The sequence below is a fragment of the Taeniopygia guttata genome, chromosome 2 (genome assembly GCF_048771995.1).
Source record: "Taeniopygia guttata chromosome 2, bTaeGut7.mat, whole genome shotgun sequence".
In the NCBI taxonomy this organism is placed as follows: domain Eukaryota; kingdom Metazoa; phylum Chordata; class Aves; order Passeriformes; family Estrildidae; genus Taeniopygia; species Taeniopygia guttata.
The window spans coordinates 95,633,845-95,651,336 of record NC_133026.1 but is presented as its reverse complement, the minus strand read 5'-3'; the positions used below and the strand labels follow the sequence as shown (position 1 = coordinate 95,651,336).

The 17,492-nt window shown below is 33.1% G+C and overlaps 1 long non-coding RNA gene across 2 annotated transcripts in view; it reads left to right on the top strand.

Annotated features, from left to right (window-relative positions):
- The window catches only part of LOC116807853 (uncharacterized), a 96,923-nt gene that overhangs the window by 55,971 nt on the left and 23,460 nt on the right, over nt 1-17,492 (top strand). The window contains exon 2 of one of the 2 annotated variants that reach the window (XR_012054066.1): nt 2,116-2,226. The exons of the other annotated variant lie outside the window; for it this stretch is intronic. This is a non-coding gene — a long non-coding RNA (uncharacterized lncRNA). The remainder of the gene's footprint in view (nt 1-2,115; nt 2,227-17,492) is intronic. 2 annotated transcript variants of the gene reach the window in all.

Here is a 17,492-nt window from a genome sequence, read left to right as displayed (position 1 = left end):
AAGAATTAAGCTGATATTTTATTGTACCAAATGAAGCTCTTGTTGCTGTTTCTATATCAAGTTCCAATTTATATTTGAAAGATTATATTATTTACATTTTTATGGTGCCCAAAAAGGATTTTGCCATAAAAATGATTTTCTCTAATACTGAGGAGTACAGCAAATCGATTTGATACCAGAGAATTCATTGCAGTCAAAGCTAAAGATAACTGGGTTGATATGAGGCAACTCCAATTATTGATATTTTGTATTCCATGATTTTCAGTTTCCCTCAAACTCCTATCTTGCAATTAACACTTAGCATGTGCAGAATCTCATTCAGAATTTTAGATAGTTTAATGCTTAGGGAGGGAACACTTTTATATTTAGAAATGACTCTGCTGTTTTAAAAATCTGATCATTATGTTTTCTTGAGTAGCATTTTGTCTTGTCGTGTTACAAAGAATTTAACTCCTTTCCCAGAGCTAGTAGTTTCTTTTAATTTCTCTTCTGGAGGAGGATAAAAGCTGTTCATGCAATTTCCTAATTATTTACATTGTTACAGAATGTAGTCCCAGGCATTGTTAACTGATCAAGAAAATTTTCTCTCTCAGTCTCATACAGAAGCTCTTCTGTAGACATTTTAATCTACATTAAACCTGTAGAACACAATTTTTCTTGTCAGAAAGGATTTGAAAGACTAACTATCAATGACCATAATATAAAAAATCTTATAGGGAAATACGGTAGGATATAATTAATAACTAGGATTTAGTATTACATGCAAACAAAAAAATGAAACAAGGGACCCTGTATCACTTATTAAATATACTGAGTAGTTATTCAGTGAGAAATACTAATCTGAAAACAGATGACTATTGAAATCTAGGTGGTGGAATAGGAGGTTGATACAAAATTATTTCAGCACTGAAGGATCTGAGCATGAATATGAGTACTCCATATCCCTCATAATTGCCAGAAGCCCCTTCTCCCACACCCCCACAAAAAGAAACCAACAACAGAACAAATAAAAAACCCAACACCCTCAAACGCTTGCTTTTCAGTGTTTCCAAATAAACACATTCCTAAACAAAGAACTACATTCTCAAGAATATTTTTTCCTTCCACCCAGAAATTTCCCTGTCTTCTTCTTAAAAGTTCTTTTGAAACAACTTTAGTTTTAATAAACAATTGTTTTCAAACACAGTCTTCAGAAGCCTTCCTTCTGGCAGAATATTGCAGAAGTAAGGCTGTAAGAGACAGAGAAACATAATCCAAAATTGAAAACTTTTAAAGACTGCTAAAAAAAAGAAATGTATTCAGAATTTTGTAGAAGACCAGCTTCTAAGAAGTAATGTAACATTGTATAGCATAGCAAAACATAGCATAGCAAAACAAACATAACATAATATAACATAACAACATAGCATAAAATACCAAATAAATTAAGAACTATGTATTATATAATGTAGAAGATGCTTTGTATGTACAGGCAGCTGTCACTAATGGCGAATTTGGACCAGGAAATAATATTTTTTGTTTTTATTTATATATCTATTTTTAATATTAATTATTTAACAAATAAAAAATATTGCAGCTATCATGTTTTGTACTGAAGGAAAAGAATTCAATTTATTTACAAATTTATTTACAAATGTTACTCCATTTGTATAACTTCATGCAATATCACATGCATATTAATAACTATGAAGTATTTCCTTTTGTTAAGATGCCTGTAGGATTACATGTTGATTTAGAAGAGAAATGTGTTTTAGTACATGTTGTTGTGTTTTTTTGAAGATTTTTTTTGTGTACTGTCAAACTACGATTCTCTTTTTCCTACTATTTTTCTCAGAAAGCTGTACTTGCTAACATCAAACAGAATTTCAAATTTTGCTAATGGTGTGATGTAGAGGGAGTTTTAACTGAAAATCTAAATATTCCTATTATCAGTATTTTTCTCCTACAGAACATGAAAACAGTGTTCATCTTTTCATTTAAGGTGTTTTTGACACATTGAATGCTTCAGTTATGGGAAGATTTCTGGTATCTTTAAGCATTTTCATTTGAAATGGGATCTAGAGTCCACTGATTTTGTTAACTTTATGTTTGTATGCTTTATATTTGTGTGCACAGGCTAAATCAGAGACTCACAGGAGCTCCTATAGATTCCTTGGCTGAATTACTGAAAATGCATCTCAGGACTCCGAGACCTGTGTATGGTCATGCACAGTCAAATGAAAGAAGGTGATGTTTTTTGATATTTCACAGATTTTTTAAAATGGCAGATTGCAATTTGTCAAAACTTTTGAAAGCCAAGGAGTTTCCACAGATCTGCAGAAATATCTTCACTACAGATTTTGACTTCCAGAGGTTATGGCTTGTTACTTTTTGCCTAATGAAATAAAGCAAGTTTTCTTGCTGTGATTCCAGAAATGGAGAATTTTTGTTGTGTGAGAACTTTAAAATCTTTCTGAATCAAATGAAATAGGTATATTTACAAATGATCCCTACTTTATGGTTATATGCTTTTAGCTCCCTCCTTGTTCCCAAACATGCACAGATGCTAACATCAGTGAAAATTTTAAGAACCCCCATTTCTTAAAATTTGTATTATATACTCTTTTTGTTTTGTCTGAGAACTGTGTTAAAGAGATTCTTGTTGATGAATGAGGTCCTGATTAAATCTGTTGACATGGAACAACAACAGAAATTAAAGGAAACTAATTTCAGTTTTTGATTTTTAGCATCTTGCAGGTGGAAGGTCATAAGTGAGAGCACGAAATTTTTTGAAAGCTATAAAGTAAAATTATAAACAGTTGTGTGAATGGTTTTCTAAAAAATCTATTACATGTATCATTGCTTAATGGTTAAAATGATTCAGATTTAATAATTTGACCTTTTATCTCTAACAATTTAAAACCACTTCAAGAATTCCTATGGAAAGGAGCACTATCATTTGAGGAATTATATCTTTGGCATATTTAATTTGATTCAATTCTGGCCTTTATGTCTATATTTGTGTTATGTGCATGAAATTTAAGAAAATATCTCTCTGTAATAGATGTTTGTATCTGAGAAGATTGCAGCATTACCTTGGATAGACAGCAAGGAGGGACTCCCTATAGGGAGAATAGTGTGGCTATGGTATAGGAATGGAAAAGCCATTTCCCAGTCTCCCCCTGGGACTTTTTGTTACCACATTCTCAAAGGGTCAAAAGTTCTCCTACCTGTCTGGCTCAAATTGTAACTTTTTAATGTGGATTTTACAGAAAAGATCACATCATAGCAAGGAATCTGTGCAATTGTGTTCTCCTGAGTCTGCTCAAATATTTTCTGTAGCTGTGGATGCCAGTTAGTGCAGAGCACCAGCTGTTCTGCAAATCTGGAAGCCTTTATGGCTGTGACCCCAACCTGTCCACCTGGCATCTCTTTCCAGAGCAGTGGTTTCTGAAAGCACCAGGTCCCTGTCCCCAAAGCAATGTACATGCAGGGTCGAGCTCAGAGCAGCAGACCTTGTGAAGCCAGATGCTGCACAAAATGGAACAAAAAACTGACATTAGATTTTAGACTAGACAAGATTTTCCTGCTTGTCGGGAGAGATGGCAGCGATGAAACAGCCAAATTCTGCTGGTTCAGCATGTGGTGGTGAAAATCTGCTCTATTTAAATGTTCCTGAGTAACTTTCCTTCAGCTTTCCTAGTGTACTTCAGTTTTAACCTGGTAATTTAGCATGATGTCTCTATGTTTTTTTTAAAGGCATTGTATCCTAGTCTTATTTTAGTACAGGTAATCTGTATTATTCCACTTCTTCCCAGTTGTACATTATTTTCTAAGTTTTCTTTTATTTCTTTTAATTTATTTTATTTATTATTTAATTAATTAATCATATTTATTCATTATTTATTTACCTTTAAATTAAAAAAATATATAATTTTCTTTTTTTTCTTCTTAGTAAATATTATCAGTTAAGACTACAAGACTTGATGTAATTTTTTTTGGTATTTTGTATGTTTTATTATATTATGAAAGCTAAAATTTTAAAGAACAAGAATTTTGCAGAAGATGAGGTAACGGTGAATGGCATTTGCACAGAATCCGAGATCCCTAATAGATGTGGTTATTAATGTTACCATGCAGAAAGACTGTCAGTATTCCCCTCTGAGTAAATGACATGGTTTTGATTATTCTTGCCTCTTAGCCTGGGATTACTGGTTGATTCATTTACTTTCTATGAGGGGTTATGTTAGAACTTGTGCAGCCATCTCACACCCAACCTGTCAGGAAAAATGCTTTAATTATATAAAATGATTTTTTTTTCACATTAAGAGTTTTTTTTTTTTTTAATTATTATTATTATCATGACTCAGTTCCCTTCTTCTCTGTGGTTCAGGATTCTGAGTTCTGCTTTTGAGAGAGATTCTCTGTACATAGAGAAAATATTTTCCCTTCCTAAATTGTGTGGTATTTAGACTTTTGTGGCTGTGGGCCCTATTATATGGGACAGAGGACCATAAACCAACAAGTTATTGAACTTCAAGTGTCTGATAGTGCACTTGTTCTTTTACATTTAAAAATATCTAGAAGAGTCCCTTGAAAATGCTCACAGATATTTGTGTACCACTGAACTATATGTTAGAGGCAATGTAGTTAGATTAACCCACAAAAGAATTCTAATTATCTCCTAATGTCCTGGAAAAGACAAGCAGTATTTTTGGTTCCCATTCTGGTAAAAGAATGAATTAAAAAAAACCCAAACAATTGGAAGATGAGGCAGAATCAAGTTGTGAAAGGATATGAACTACAGTGGAAATAATATATTTCTGATCACAAAGATGATTCAATAGTGGAGGAATGGGTGGAAGAAGAAGGAGTTGTCAACAGATTTGATTTTAGCTTTTCTTAAAAGTGCTGAAATAATCTAATTATATGAAAATCTGTCATGGTGCTTGGTAAGATGTTCATGCAGAGAAAAGGAAGCCCTGAAGATTCAAACATAAAAAAGAACTACCACTTTTACTTTTGTTGGGTCATAGTTATAAGGCCTTCTCTGTCATAACAGGACAGTGTTAGTGAACCAGTGGGTTTGAAAGTCCTCAGACTATTTAAATAGATAGTTGCTTTTGCAGTTTGTTTCAGACTCACAAAATTCTGGGTATTTAGGTGCAACAGCATTTTGTGCTGCTCAGCTTTCTTCAGCTGAAGAAGGTCTGTTGCCCTTTAGCAACCTTGGAGGATCACCTCATCCAGAATATTTTCACTTCTTACCCAGAGCAGTGTGAGCAAACAGCACATGACAAACAGCACGAAAGAGCAGCATACAGACCGCAAAGCAGATAAATTGTGCAAAGGCTGCCCAATCATCCCTGAAAAATAACAGGTAAGGGAAGGGAACAAATTTGGAGAAACTAGAATGAACAAAACCAAAATCAAAGTATGGCAGAATCCCACTAAAATAATTACGAAAAGAAGGACTACTGAAAGAAAGGATGAACAAAATAGAACCCATAAAACTGAATTATGTTCATAACAAAAAAAATTAAAGGACTATAAGAAACATATGTGATAGAACAATATAGTAAAAAATACATAATAAGGAATCATAAGAAAATACACCTAACAGAAAACACATGTGAATGCACATAGAAATGTATACTAAACACAGGATAGGATAACCTGTCACAGTTACCCCACACCTCTTGATTTATTACATAGTCTTTATTTAAGATGCCAATTATACCTCTAAAATGAAGATATAGATATCTCTATTGGCCTTACTCAGTTATTTGAGCATCCAGCACCTACTCGCATTTATATGCAATAAGCAGATTCTAAAGGATACAATCAATGTATTTATTTTATAATTTGACTATGTTCTGACATTTTTTTCTTCCCAAATGAGAATTTAGAATATAAATCTTCAGCATATGAAAAAAGAAATACAGGAAAGAGAAACATATGAGAAGCAGAAAGATGTCAAATTTAGATGAAATTGTCCTTGTCAAGTTAATGATACGCTGTGTGTGATTCAGTCACTTAAAAATGCTGAATAATTGAGAATCAGGAAATTGACTGCCTCCTTAATAATATAAATAATAGTATTGATAATAAGAACACCTAATTTCCAGTGGGGGCACTTACATGAATGTATTCACATTCATTCTTACCTATAGACGCACACATTTCAATTAAGACACATAGTTTAAAGAATCACAGAGCCTTTATTTAACATACAAATGTTCCTTTTGACTAATGAAATATTTTTATTTTTCTAGATTGACTTCACTCATTGTAAAGAAAGAAGAAGTTCCACAAGCATATAAAAAGCCATTTACCCCTCCTAAAATGTTCTGCTGCATTTTATTTCTTTGGTTCATACTGAAATCTATCCAGATAGATCCATTTTTGAAAAAGCATCAATATTTCACCAAACAAATAAAATTACTCAAAGTTCAAACTCTAATTAAGCCTGTTCATCATAAACGGTGCAACATAAGTGTAAGTGGTAGAATATTTTAGGTTATCCTGACACAAAAAGATATTTCTAAATCAGCCTCATGACAGAAATTAAATCATAGAATCATTAAGTTGGAAAATATTTCTGCAATAATGAAATCCAATTGTTAAACCAGCACCACTGATTCCCCACTAAAGCCTGTCTCCACAAGCCACGTTCACATTTTCTGCACATTTTAAAATATGATTTCACCACTTTTGACAGTCTTTTCCAAAGCCAGACACAAGTCACCTTTGTAAAAATGTGATGTAAACATGATGAAAAATAGCTTCAGAAACATCAGAGTATAGTTTTAAACAGTGTTTATTACAAAGACAAATTCTTGTTTAATTTACTCTCATTCTAGATGGATATAAAATAAGTCCATATATTCCACATGAAACCAAGAATAAAATGTGGTCTGTAGCATTAATAGTGTCTCACTGCAAATGAAATATTGAAACAAATTGAACAAATGAACATTTTGAGCTGAATCTAACTCTAAAAAGAAAAGCTTATCCAATGTATCACTAAGAATTTCACAGTGATTAGCTTGAATGTTGAATCTTGCTAACAGCTTAATCTCCCGGTCTTTAAAAAGGGGCATGTTGCAAATACAATTTTAAATATTTTATTCTTGTATGGAGAGAGGTTAACATTGATCCATAAGACTTTAAGTCTGTATTTCTGATGCAGAGACTTGTCCTTTCACGTGGACTCACAAACTCATCGCCTTAATATTGAAGTAAGAATGACTTTCCTAAAACCTATTTTTAGGGGTCTCAGGATTCTACTTGTGTGGGCCTGGTTCTCATGCTAGGTGCTTGGTACTTTTAGAGTTAGAACAATAATATAGCTTTATTCTTTTTCAACATTTGAAAATTAATGCCAGATCCTTAAACATTCTGATTGTATGATTTCTCATATTTAGGATGTGCTGTAGACCAGGTTGTACAGATGCAGCCAAGGATGAATGTTAGGTGTGCCCTCAGGCTGGCTAGTTAATCTAGTTAAAACATGTTTCAAAAGTGTCTGAACTCTGATGTATATTGCAGAAAAATACTTCTTTTTTACTGTGCTGCTTTTGGGTATATCATACTGGGAAGACTTTGAGTGATATGTTGAGACTGAAGTTTGATGACTCATAAAAACTGGGCAGAAATGATTTAGAAAAATGGTGTATTCAATATATTTTATGTCTTTTAATAACTCACACACTGTCTGCAGGCGTATTTTTACATTAAACTAACATTTAATGTCCATGGAAGCAGAATTCCTGATTTGTTCCAGTAAATAACTGTTTTAATACACCTGACAGCTAATCTTTACATTCCTTTCTCCTCCATTTTCCCTCAGCTTTCTACTGTGGTGGACCTTCAAAATAGAAAGGGTCTTGTTTAGCAGCTTTGTTAAATTGCTCAATGTCTCATAGAGCAAATCAGTGCAGGACACTTTCACAAAGTAGTCTATTCATGGACAGAGGCAATTCTACTCCCATTCATTTAAATACAGTCTTGAGATGCTACCTTTTGATTTTAAAAATATTAAGTTTAGTTTTATCTGTTTGACATACAATGAGTAATTAATATTGTCTTCTGGTTAATGTGTCTGAGTGATGTTAAATGGATGAAGAAACAGGGATAAATTTTTGGGTATTGTTCATGCTAAAAGCAGCCTATGATGAAACTATCTATGAAATCCTTAGTATTTAAATATGTTTTCTATCAAAAATTATACATAAAATACAATATTTATAAATAATAGCTTAAATACTTTTATATGCCAGAATTAAGGTAGTTTAATAAGGTTTTCATATTTTGAAATATGAAATTTAATTTAATTTAATTTAGACTCCTATTGTGTACAATATTGCAGTGTTTTGCAGTTTTTGATACTCCTCTTGATGCTTCAGAGTTAGGAAGGAAGTATAGCTTAGCAAATTAATTAAGGCAGGCTCGTTTACTTCAATGTAGCCAAACTGTGCAGAAGATTTTAAAACTTTGAATATTTTCAAGCCTTCTTTGCAAAAATTGCTACAATGTTTATTTGCCTTAAACACTGATATTGTGGAACAGGTGCATAAAATAGTATTCCAACTCTATTTTAGGAGAAATAGACACAGGTGTAAGAAGGGCAAGATTTGCAAAATCTCAACTGCTTGTGAAAAAATATGATTTTTTTCAATATATTTATTCTTCTATATTCTAATTTTTATGCTGAGATGCAAAAAAAATTTTTGCATAAAAGATGTGCCCAATGTAGTTTTGTAGATAAACTCTCATTTTCAGCTAAGAAGACAAATAGAATTCAGAGGATCTAGTAAAATTCCAAGTAATCGTAAGAAGAAACATTTTGGCTAGGATTGGGCTACATGAACAAGACATTTAGCTATTAAAAATATTTTTCATTCAGTTGTTCAAAAGTTTTTAATGTCCCACTCAAGTACATTTACTTAGAAGAGGTTCATTTGACAACCTAATATAAAGTACAAAGAATACAGATAATTTATAACTCCTCTCTGCCTAAAGGTTTTGGTAAAAACTTGATTGATAAAGTCTGATTGAAATCTTATTATGGCTAAGATGGCTCTGAACTTTAAAAGAAGCTTTTATGGATAGTGAATATAATATAATTCTTATATAACACTTATATGTCATATATTAAAAGCAATCCCTTGGGAAACTGGTTGTTGAGTTAAACAGAAGTAGACAGAAATTTTTTAAGGAAATGTGGTGTTTATTTTTTGTTTTCTGAGTTTTGATTATCTCATATAACATTCACAGCTTTTAAAAATGTAAATATTTTGCACAACACTCAAAATAGCTCAAAACTGATTGATGGATTGATTTATATATTTCATATTTTTATGTAATAAACATAGTTTTGTAATGTTGGATACACTTTAAACATATTCATTGATTTAAACAGGGTGTGTTCTATTACAGCTGACATGTCTTACACTCAGAATATTTTGACATGAGAAAAATGTTTGTTTTATAACTTGTTAGACAAGTCTTATCACAAATGATATAGCAAAAGTGAGCGCAGCACAAAGTCATTCTAAAAAAACTTTTCCTGATTCAATTTGTGTCATATAACATTGCATTATTTGTGAATTTTAAAGCATCTGAAAGGTGAATAATTCATAGTGTGTAGAATTTGTAAAACAAGGGAGAGAGAAAGAGAGATAGATATAATAAGTTTAATTTTTGAGAACAGAAATTGTTATGTTTGTAAGGTAATTTCTAGATTGACATGATATTAACATTATCCAAGGTGCAAAGCCCAAGACTTTGAAAGAAAAAAAATTATGAAGTAGAAAGACTCATATTTAATATATTCAACGTATGAGATACAATTTAATTTAAAATCTTCATGCAAATATTTTCAGCGAGGGATTTTTGTAAAAAAGGTCTCCAGTGCCTGACTTTATTTCACTCTTTAAATTTTAAATAAAAAATTATAGTATTATAAAAGTAAAATTTGGGTCAACCAAAATACCTTCTTTGGTATTGATATGGATGCCCCAGTGCTGTGTATTGCATACAGCAGGAAAGGAAGGCACAGTGAGTGCTAAGCATGAACCTGAACTTTCCATGGATATTAATAATACATGGAGAATTGTGCTTATCCAGGCATTCAAAGAATTGCAGTCATGGCCTTGCACTGCTCTTACAGAATGCTGTAGCAGAATTACAGCTGCTATATGTTGCCTGCAGCATTTATTTATGTTGTAAGCTTGCAACAGGGGTAGGAGACCTACTTTCCTAGCTAACCCTAGGAGAAAATTCATTCCTGGAGAACTTTTAATTCTGATTTTGGTTTTAAAAGCACATGTCTTCATGCCAAGAAAAAGCGAATTATGGAAAGATCTTACTATAACAGTCACTATTGTGCTTTATGTATTATTTTCATATGTGTTCATATTATTTTCATATGTGAGTGTTTATGTGTTATTTTCATATGGATGCAAAGCAGATGATGAACTATAGTTGTGAAAGACTTATGGAAAATGAACTAAAAAGCTGACTTTTTGGGCTTCCTGTAATCAACATTATTACATATGCATTAATATTGCATTATAAATCATACGTTATTAATAATGAAACCACTACGATGACTTAAGAATTAGTATGAACATGTGAAAGTGCTTGTTTAGATTCAGGACATTCTTGGATATATTCGTTGGTATTTAAGAGAAATATGAAGTACATGGCAAATTATTCCGATCTGATTTAATTTTTCCTTTAATTTTTAAGAGATAAGTAGGAGGAGATGTTACTTCTATTTTCCATGAGGCTGTCTAATTGAAACACTTTCCATTAAAAAAAAAACAACAAAAAAATGTAATATTTTAAAATATTTATTTGCTAATGTTTCCAGTTGCCCTTTTTTTTTTTTTTTTATTTTTTGTGTTTGTTTCAAAAAGACCAAAGTAAGCAGTAATGCATAAAAACTGCTCCTCTACTCTGCTCTCACAAGACCCCACCTGGAATGCGGCATCCAGCAGCATTCTCTGGGGTCCCCATCACAAGACCTATATCCATGTCAGACAGGAAGGACATGGATTTATTGCAGTGAGTAGAGAGGAGGCCACGATGATTGGAGGGATGGAGCACCTCTTACAAAAGCAAATGCAAACAGAATTGGAATAGTTCAGGCTGGAAAATAGAAGGCTTTAAGGTGTCCTAATTGTGGCCTTCTGGTACCTGAAGGGAGCCTAGAAGAAAGATGAAGAGGGACTCTGTGCAAGAGCATGTAGACACAGGACCAGGGGAAGTGGCTTCAAATAGAAAGAGCACCAGTTCAGATGGATTAAGGTAGAAATTCCTACTGTGAAGGTCAATTGATACAAGTTGCCCAGGGAAGCTGGGGATGCCCCATCTTTGGAAGTGTTTAAGGCCAAGATGGATGAAGTTCTGAGCAACCGGGTCTAGTGGAAGGTGTCTGTGCCCATGGCAATGAACCAGAAATCTTCAAGTTTACTTCCAACACAAACCATTCTATGTTTCTATGAAATCATGAAATGAAATAAAGTACAATGAACATGAATGGATTAACACGACTTGGTCTAGTACAATGATCTTCGTATCTTTGTCAAGGTGTAAAGTCCATTTCACCTTAATGCTAGTGATCTGACACTAGATGGAAAGTACAAAATGCCTGCAAAGAACAGAAATGTTAAATGAATGGAGGAATGTTAGTGTTTTTGTTTAAAAACATTCATACTGTTCAAATAATATAATCACAATATAATGTGCATTTTGAAATCATCGAATTCTTTACAAATTACAAACTTATTACTCCATCACACTGGAGAATCAGAGCTCTCTCTGGGGGAGTAAAATATTTCCAACCTTTATTAATGTAAGAGATTAAAAATTTATATTAGAAGCTCAGCTGTGTGCAAGGAGCCTGTGAGACATAAACTGCCTCAGACTATTTCATTCATAGATGTCAGTGAATTTGTCAGGGAATCAGGTATTTCTCATTATTTCAAGGGATGTGGGAAAACCCACCAAAACTGCAAGAGGCCCATCTTTATTCCCATTGTGAGAAGTGGACATTTCCTTCAGATAAAATGAAATCTCTACTGCCAGTTTTCATTCTCCACTAAAATTTTCAAACAAATACTTGGATGTGTTCTTCAACTTTGTCACTCATGCTTTGGAAGAGGTCCTTAAAAATGCTACGTTTTCATCCTCTTCAAAATCTGCCATTAGAACACACTTCTGCCATCACATCTATAGGAGTAAGTTGGTACCTGTGGAGGGTCTCACTGTTCCATGGGTACTTTCTATCAGGCAGGGTGCAAAAATGTAAGTTTCTATTACTCCATTTTCAGAGAACTTACCTGAACCTGCCCACTGCTCTCCATTTTTCTTCAAGGAGGACTACTTTTCAGATATCTCCAGTAATTCTGGAAACAAACATGAGAGAAAACAGAGCAAGGGTTCTTGTCACAGGCAGATAATTCAGGAAAAAAAGGGTTGCATCTGAAAAGCAGCAAAGAGTATGAGAAAGTGGACTGATGATGGAACTAATGCTCCAGTTCTCAAACACTCATGAAGAGAGGTAAGGAGAGCCTGAATTGTTTGACTGGAGTCTCTATTGTAACCATTGAACTCAAGATAAGGCATTTAATAGAAAGATATAATTTGCTAAAATGGTTTAGCAATGTGCATTTTAACATGAGTCATAATGCAGATGTGAGAGAGAGATATGAAAGATACACTCAAAGACATAAATATTGCCACAAAATTATCATGGGAACCTGTAAATTCTGTCAATGGTGTTTGAACTTGAAGTTCATTTCAATGGGATTTAGACAAGAACACAGTTCTCTACTCTACTTTTCTCTCAGCAATTCAGGTCCTAAAAGCACAATTTTTATATGTTAATTAATTTTCTTTCCTCAGAAAGAAAGAAAGAAATGATTCCTCAGCTGGCTGTTTCCCAGCCTATTCCTGCCTAACACTTCTCCATGTACTGCTGCTTCATGCCATTTCAATTTGATGAGTGTATATTTCTTTCATTTTTATGTACACCTGGTTTTGCATGACTTTTTTTCTTTTTAAATGTCTCTTTTTCATGACACTTTATTCCATTTATTTTGCTGTCTTCACCTATATCATCCCAGATGAACCCTTCAGATGCTGAAGAAAAACATTCTGGATTAAATCTCTCTCATAATACAGACAGCACTGATTAGCCTTCAGCACCATGAATCACTAACTACTTATTCCTATGCCATGCTTGTGTTTTTAACAAATAGGTGCTCCTGAAAAGCTAAATGTTCAGTTTGTGGAGGATTAATGCCTGGGGACCAATCTTTTCTGCATCATTTGAAATGAAGTTGTAGTGGTAGTGTAGTGGTGCATATATGATTCGGCCATCAGATATAAATCAACATGTCCAGACACTTTGGCTTCAGGATCTGAAAACAAAGTGATTGAATTTTGCTTTTAGAATTATTTATAATTCTTAGCGGTCCCAAAATAGAAAATAATATATTCTTATGGTACTAATGGTACTAATTAGTGTATTTGTCACTGTGGTTGTTTTTTTTGGACCATTTAAATACAGCTTGTATGATGGGTTTGCCTTTGTGATATTTGTTTGAAACAAGAGTGGTGTAGGTTTGAAATTAATTAGTGTGGCAACCATTGTACTGAAGGCAAGACTTCTCTATAACAGGTAGAAATTAAAGACAAGCAAAGAGGATGTATAAAGAATAGAACTGATGGATATGGAATGTAATCACCAATTTTGCATAGAAAATATGTTTTATGATATAAAGTTGTTGTTTGGAAATTGATAACTTCAGTAAGTGATCTGTTTATAATCAGAAGAATTTCTTTGGTCAACACATATTAATTATAATTAGTTGCCAAGACAGCTTGCAGGATGCATGCATTGTATTGAGAGCTAAGAATTGAGATAGCATTGAGGAAACTTAAAAAAAAAAAGTATTTTACCTAAAATAATAATGTATGGACAACTGAAAACTCATGCATAATTTTAATGAGGAGTTTAAAAAGTAAGACTTTCAAAAGAAGAGGTTCTGAAAGGATAGATTACTGGTTTATTCTGTAGGATTTGTACACTGATTTATTTCATTAACTCATCTCCTGTGGAAGACATTTGCTAAACAATTAATTTTGACTTTGAGGAACAAAAATATAACATTAAGGTTTTATAAATTAGAAGCCTCACCATGGCAACCTAAAAAGAATCAGTTCTTCAGACTTGTCACACCTCTCACAGCTGCTACTGCTGCTCAAGAGAAACCTGCTGTCTTAACTTACTGTGCTTTTGGGCTTATTTCTGAAGGTCAGACCATAGTTTTTAGGATCACAGTCAAAGTTCTTTCCTCTTAAAAATAAGGGAATTAGTGATACTCCCAGGAAGAGACAAAAAAAAAAAATCCAATATTTGTTGCTGCTGTTGGGGTTGGAGCTATAATATGAAACATAATTAGAGTATAAAATTCAGCACCTTGGGAGATGGCAAAGAACTGGCAAAATTTCAACAAGTACTTAGAAAAAAATAGAATTTTTGATCATATCTTGCTTCTTTGCAACAGGAACAATTTACCAGTGGTGGTCCAGCAGAGAGGTAGCAGTGATAGCTCCAAAAACAAGGAAAATAGGCTCTGGGTTCATTAACAAACTGTTCAGGTATGTGATGGACTGCCATGCAGGCTGCACGACAGATGAAGCCTAAAGAAATCAAATTGAACAACTTGTTGAATGACAAGAAAAACATAAGAAAAGATTTTTAATTTTTCTTTTTAATGGATATTGGTTCTGATCATCAAGCTTTAGAAGAAAATGAACCATAGAAATGTCATTATAAATATATGCTCAAAAATAAACTCAAAATAGTCACTGTCAAACAAAATTACTACATTTCCCCCTATGTAATATTATCCATGGGGTTTTTTATGCAAGTACAGCACAGAGAGTGTTCATAAACATGAGGTCAGTGCTCCCAAATTAGGTAACAGCAAATCTTAGTCATATCAATCAAGGGAGAGGAAGCCAGCTTGAAAAAGGACATATTTGTGAAAAAAAAAACCCTGAAATTATTTATATAGCTTGGAGGATTTATCACTGATGAATGTCCAGATCCCAAATGATAGTTTGGGATATATTGTATCATATATACAGCTGTAGAGAAAAAAAGAGTAAGTGTAAAGTTAGTTTTCTGCTTTTATTTATAGATAGCTGAAGTATCTACCTGTGTAAAAAGAATGCCTTGTTCAATGTCAGAAGTGAAAGCTGTGACATTTCCAGAGATGAGATCTTGATTTTATGTGTCACACTAGAGCTTCAAAAAAAGACTCATACAGTCCTGCAAATATTAAATTTCTTCAATACCTGAAACTTTCAGGTTTTATTATTTTTAAAGACAGCCTTAGAAACAGGGAAAAGAATCCCATTGTTAACAAGGTCAGTTGCAAAAAAAATCAGCTGATTTACACCTTTCTTAAAAAAATGCCAAGAGTGCACTGTAATAGAGGTGTAATTTACAACAGTCTGTAGGCACTTTTCTTCATGTCATTCAAAATTTCCTCCTGCCCCTATTTTGCTTTTTTATCTTGCAATAGCAGCCACGAAGGGAAATGAACTTCCAAATTTATCTGACTTTGTAGCTGCACTAGCTTCAAGTGACTCCAGTGATTTGATGTGGCATGTTGATTACAGTCACATCACAAGGAGAATAAGAGTCAGAGGAAAAAAATGTTTCTTCCACAGAACCTATGTAACTTAGTGTATAAATCATATTAAGCATACAGAAGTTGTTTTTTTATATAATTATATTGCACTGCTATTTCATGTATTTGACAAAAGCTGGAAATAAGCTGTGATTTTAAGAAATAATTTCAGTGAAATAACATTACTAACTGTATCCTCATTTCACCTTTTCTGAAATAAAATAAATTCTGTGGGTAGTACATCTGCAATACATGATTCTTTGAAAGTTTCAGAATAACTTGCTCTGCATGAGCTTTTTTTACATAATTCCTTTTGAAACACTGTAGAGAATAAATAAACGTATTTATGGCCAGAGATGTTTGTAATAGGCATATTGGAACATGCCAGTAGCTCACCAAGAGATTAAAACAAGACCTTTGCTATGGTAAGATAATTTTCTAATTTAACACTGACAAGTTGTATAGTATCTTTGATAATGGAGAGAAGAAGAGGTACAGTGTAGCACATGCAAACTACTGTGACCATTCTAGATTTTAGGAAGCTGTTATGCAAGGCTAGATTAAAGAGAAACCTGTGTTTCACCTTCATTGCAACAGTGTTGAAATAGTATCCAGCATATTTTGTAATCATCCTAATGAAGGATATTATTATTTCCTGTAATATTTTCCTATTTCCAGTAGTAAAATCCAATCCTACCACTGGGTAATTTAGGTTTACTGAAAAAGTTATTTAGGTTTATAACTGAAGAGTTGAAGAGAAATACTTGTAAATGTCAGAAACATCTTGAAATTTACAGGTTGCAAAATATTTTGTTTATAAGTTTGAATTAGAAAGTGTCACTACTGAAGAATTAGGAGCTATTCTCAAAAAGTGCATGAAGAAATTTATGACTGGAATATCTATGTTAACATGCTTGATTCATCAGGTCTTGTTACATTATTAAAATTATCAAATTAATCAACAAGCAAAGTTAATGCTTTTTTGTTTGAGCAATTAGAAAATTAGTTTCCATAACTTTGGAGATGATGAAAGTCTTCCATTGCACTTGCTTGTATCTTTTCCAGCCTTTCAGTTTTATGCCCTTGCTTCATTCTCTGTATAAATTTGTATTTTCTCTGTATAAATTTTATGTGATGGTACACATATTCAATTCCATTTTTAAAACACATGAATCCATGTATAAACCTTTTACCAGCTATTTTGCCCATCAAGGAGAGAGAAGTTTCTCAGTGTTCCTAAGTCCCTGAAAATTCATACTTCTTTAAAAGTGGTAATATTTTCAAATATGGATGGACTACACAGATGTGGTTGTAGTCAGGTGATGTGATCACACATCAGATCCCAGCCAAAGCAAGTTATTTCCCATTTCACTTTCCAACTTAATTGTCTCTACTTTATTTTACATGGTGTATATATAATGTACATGCATGTTGGCAGTCATGGCACAGACTTAGAAATTGGGAGAATTAGAAAATTATAAACTGTGTGTCATATGTCTGTATTCTGAAAAAAGAAAGCTGTTTTGACAAGTAGACTCTACTTATCAATAGTCAGAGAGAAAGGAAGAGGATTCTGAAAGCTAATTTATGTTAATTCTATCAAAATGCAGCACCTCTCTATTCCTTGTTCAAAATGAAAAATACGTTGTTAATCATAAGTAGCCGTGTCTCCCTGCCTGAATAATCTCTATTGTGATACACCACAGCTGTGGATTTTGTTCTGTTGTTTAGGAAAAGTAAAAGAGGAAACAGAAGGGACAAGATATGAAGATGCACCTTTGGTCTAACCTGTTCTTC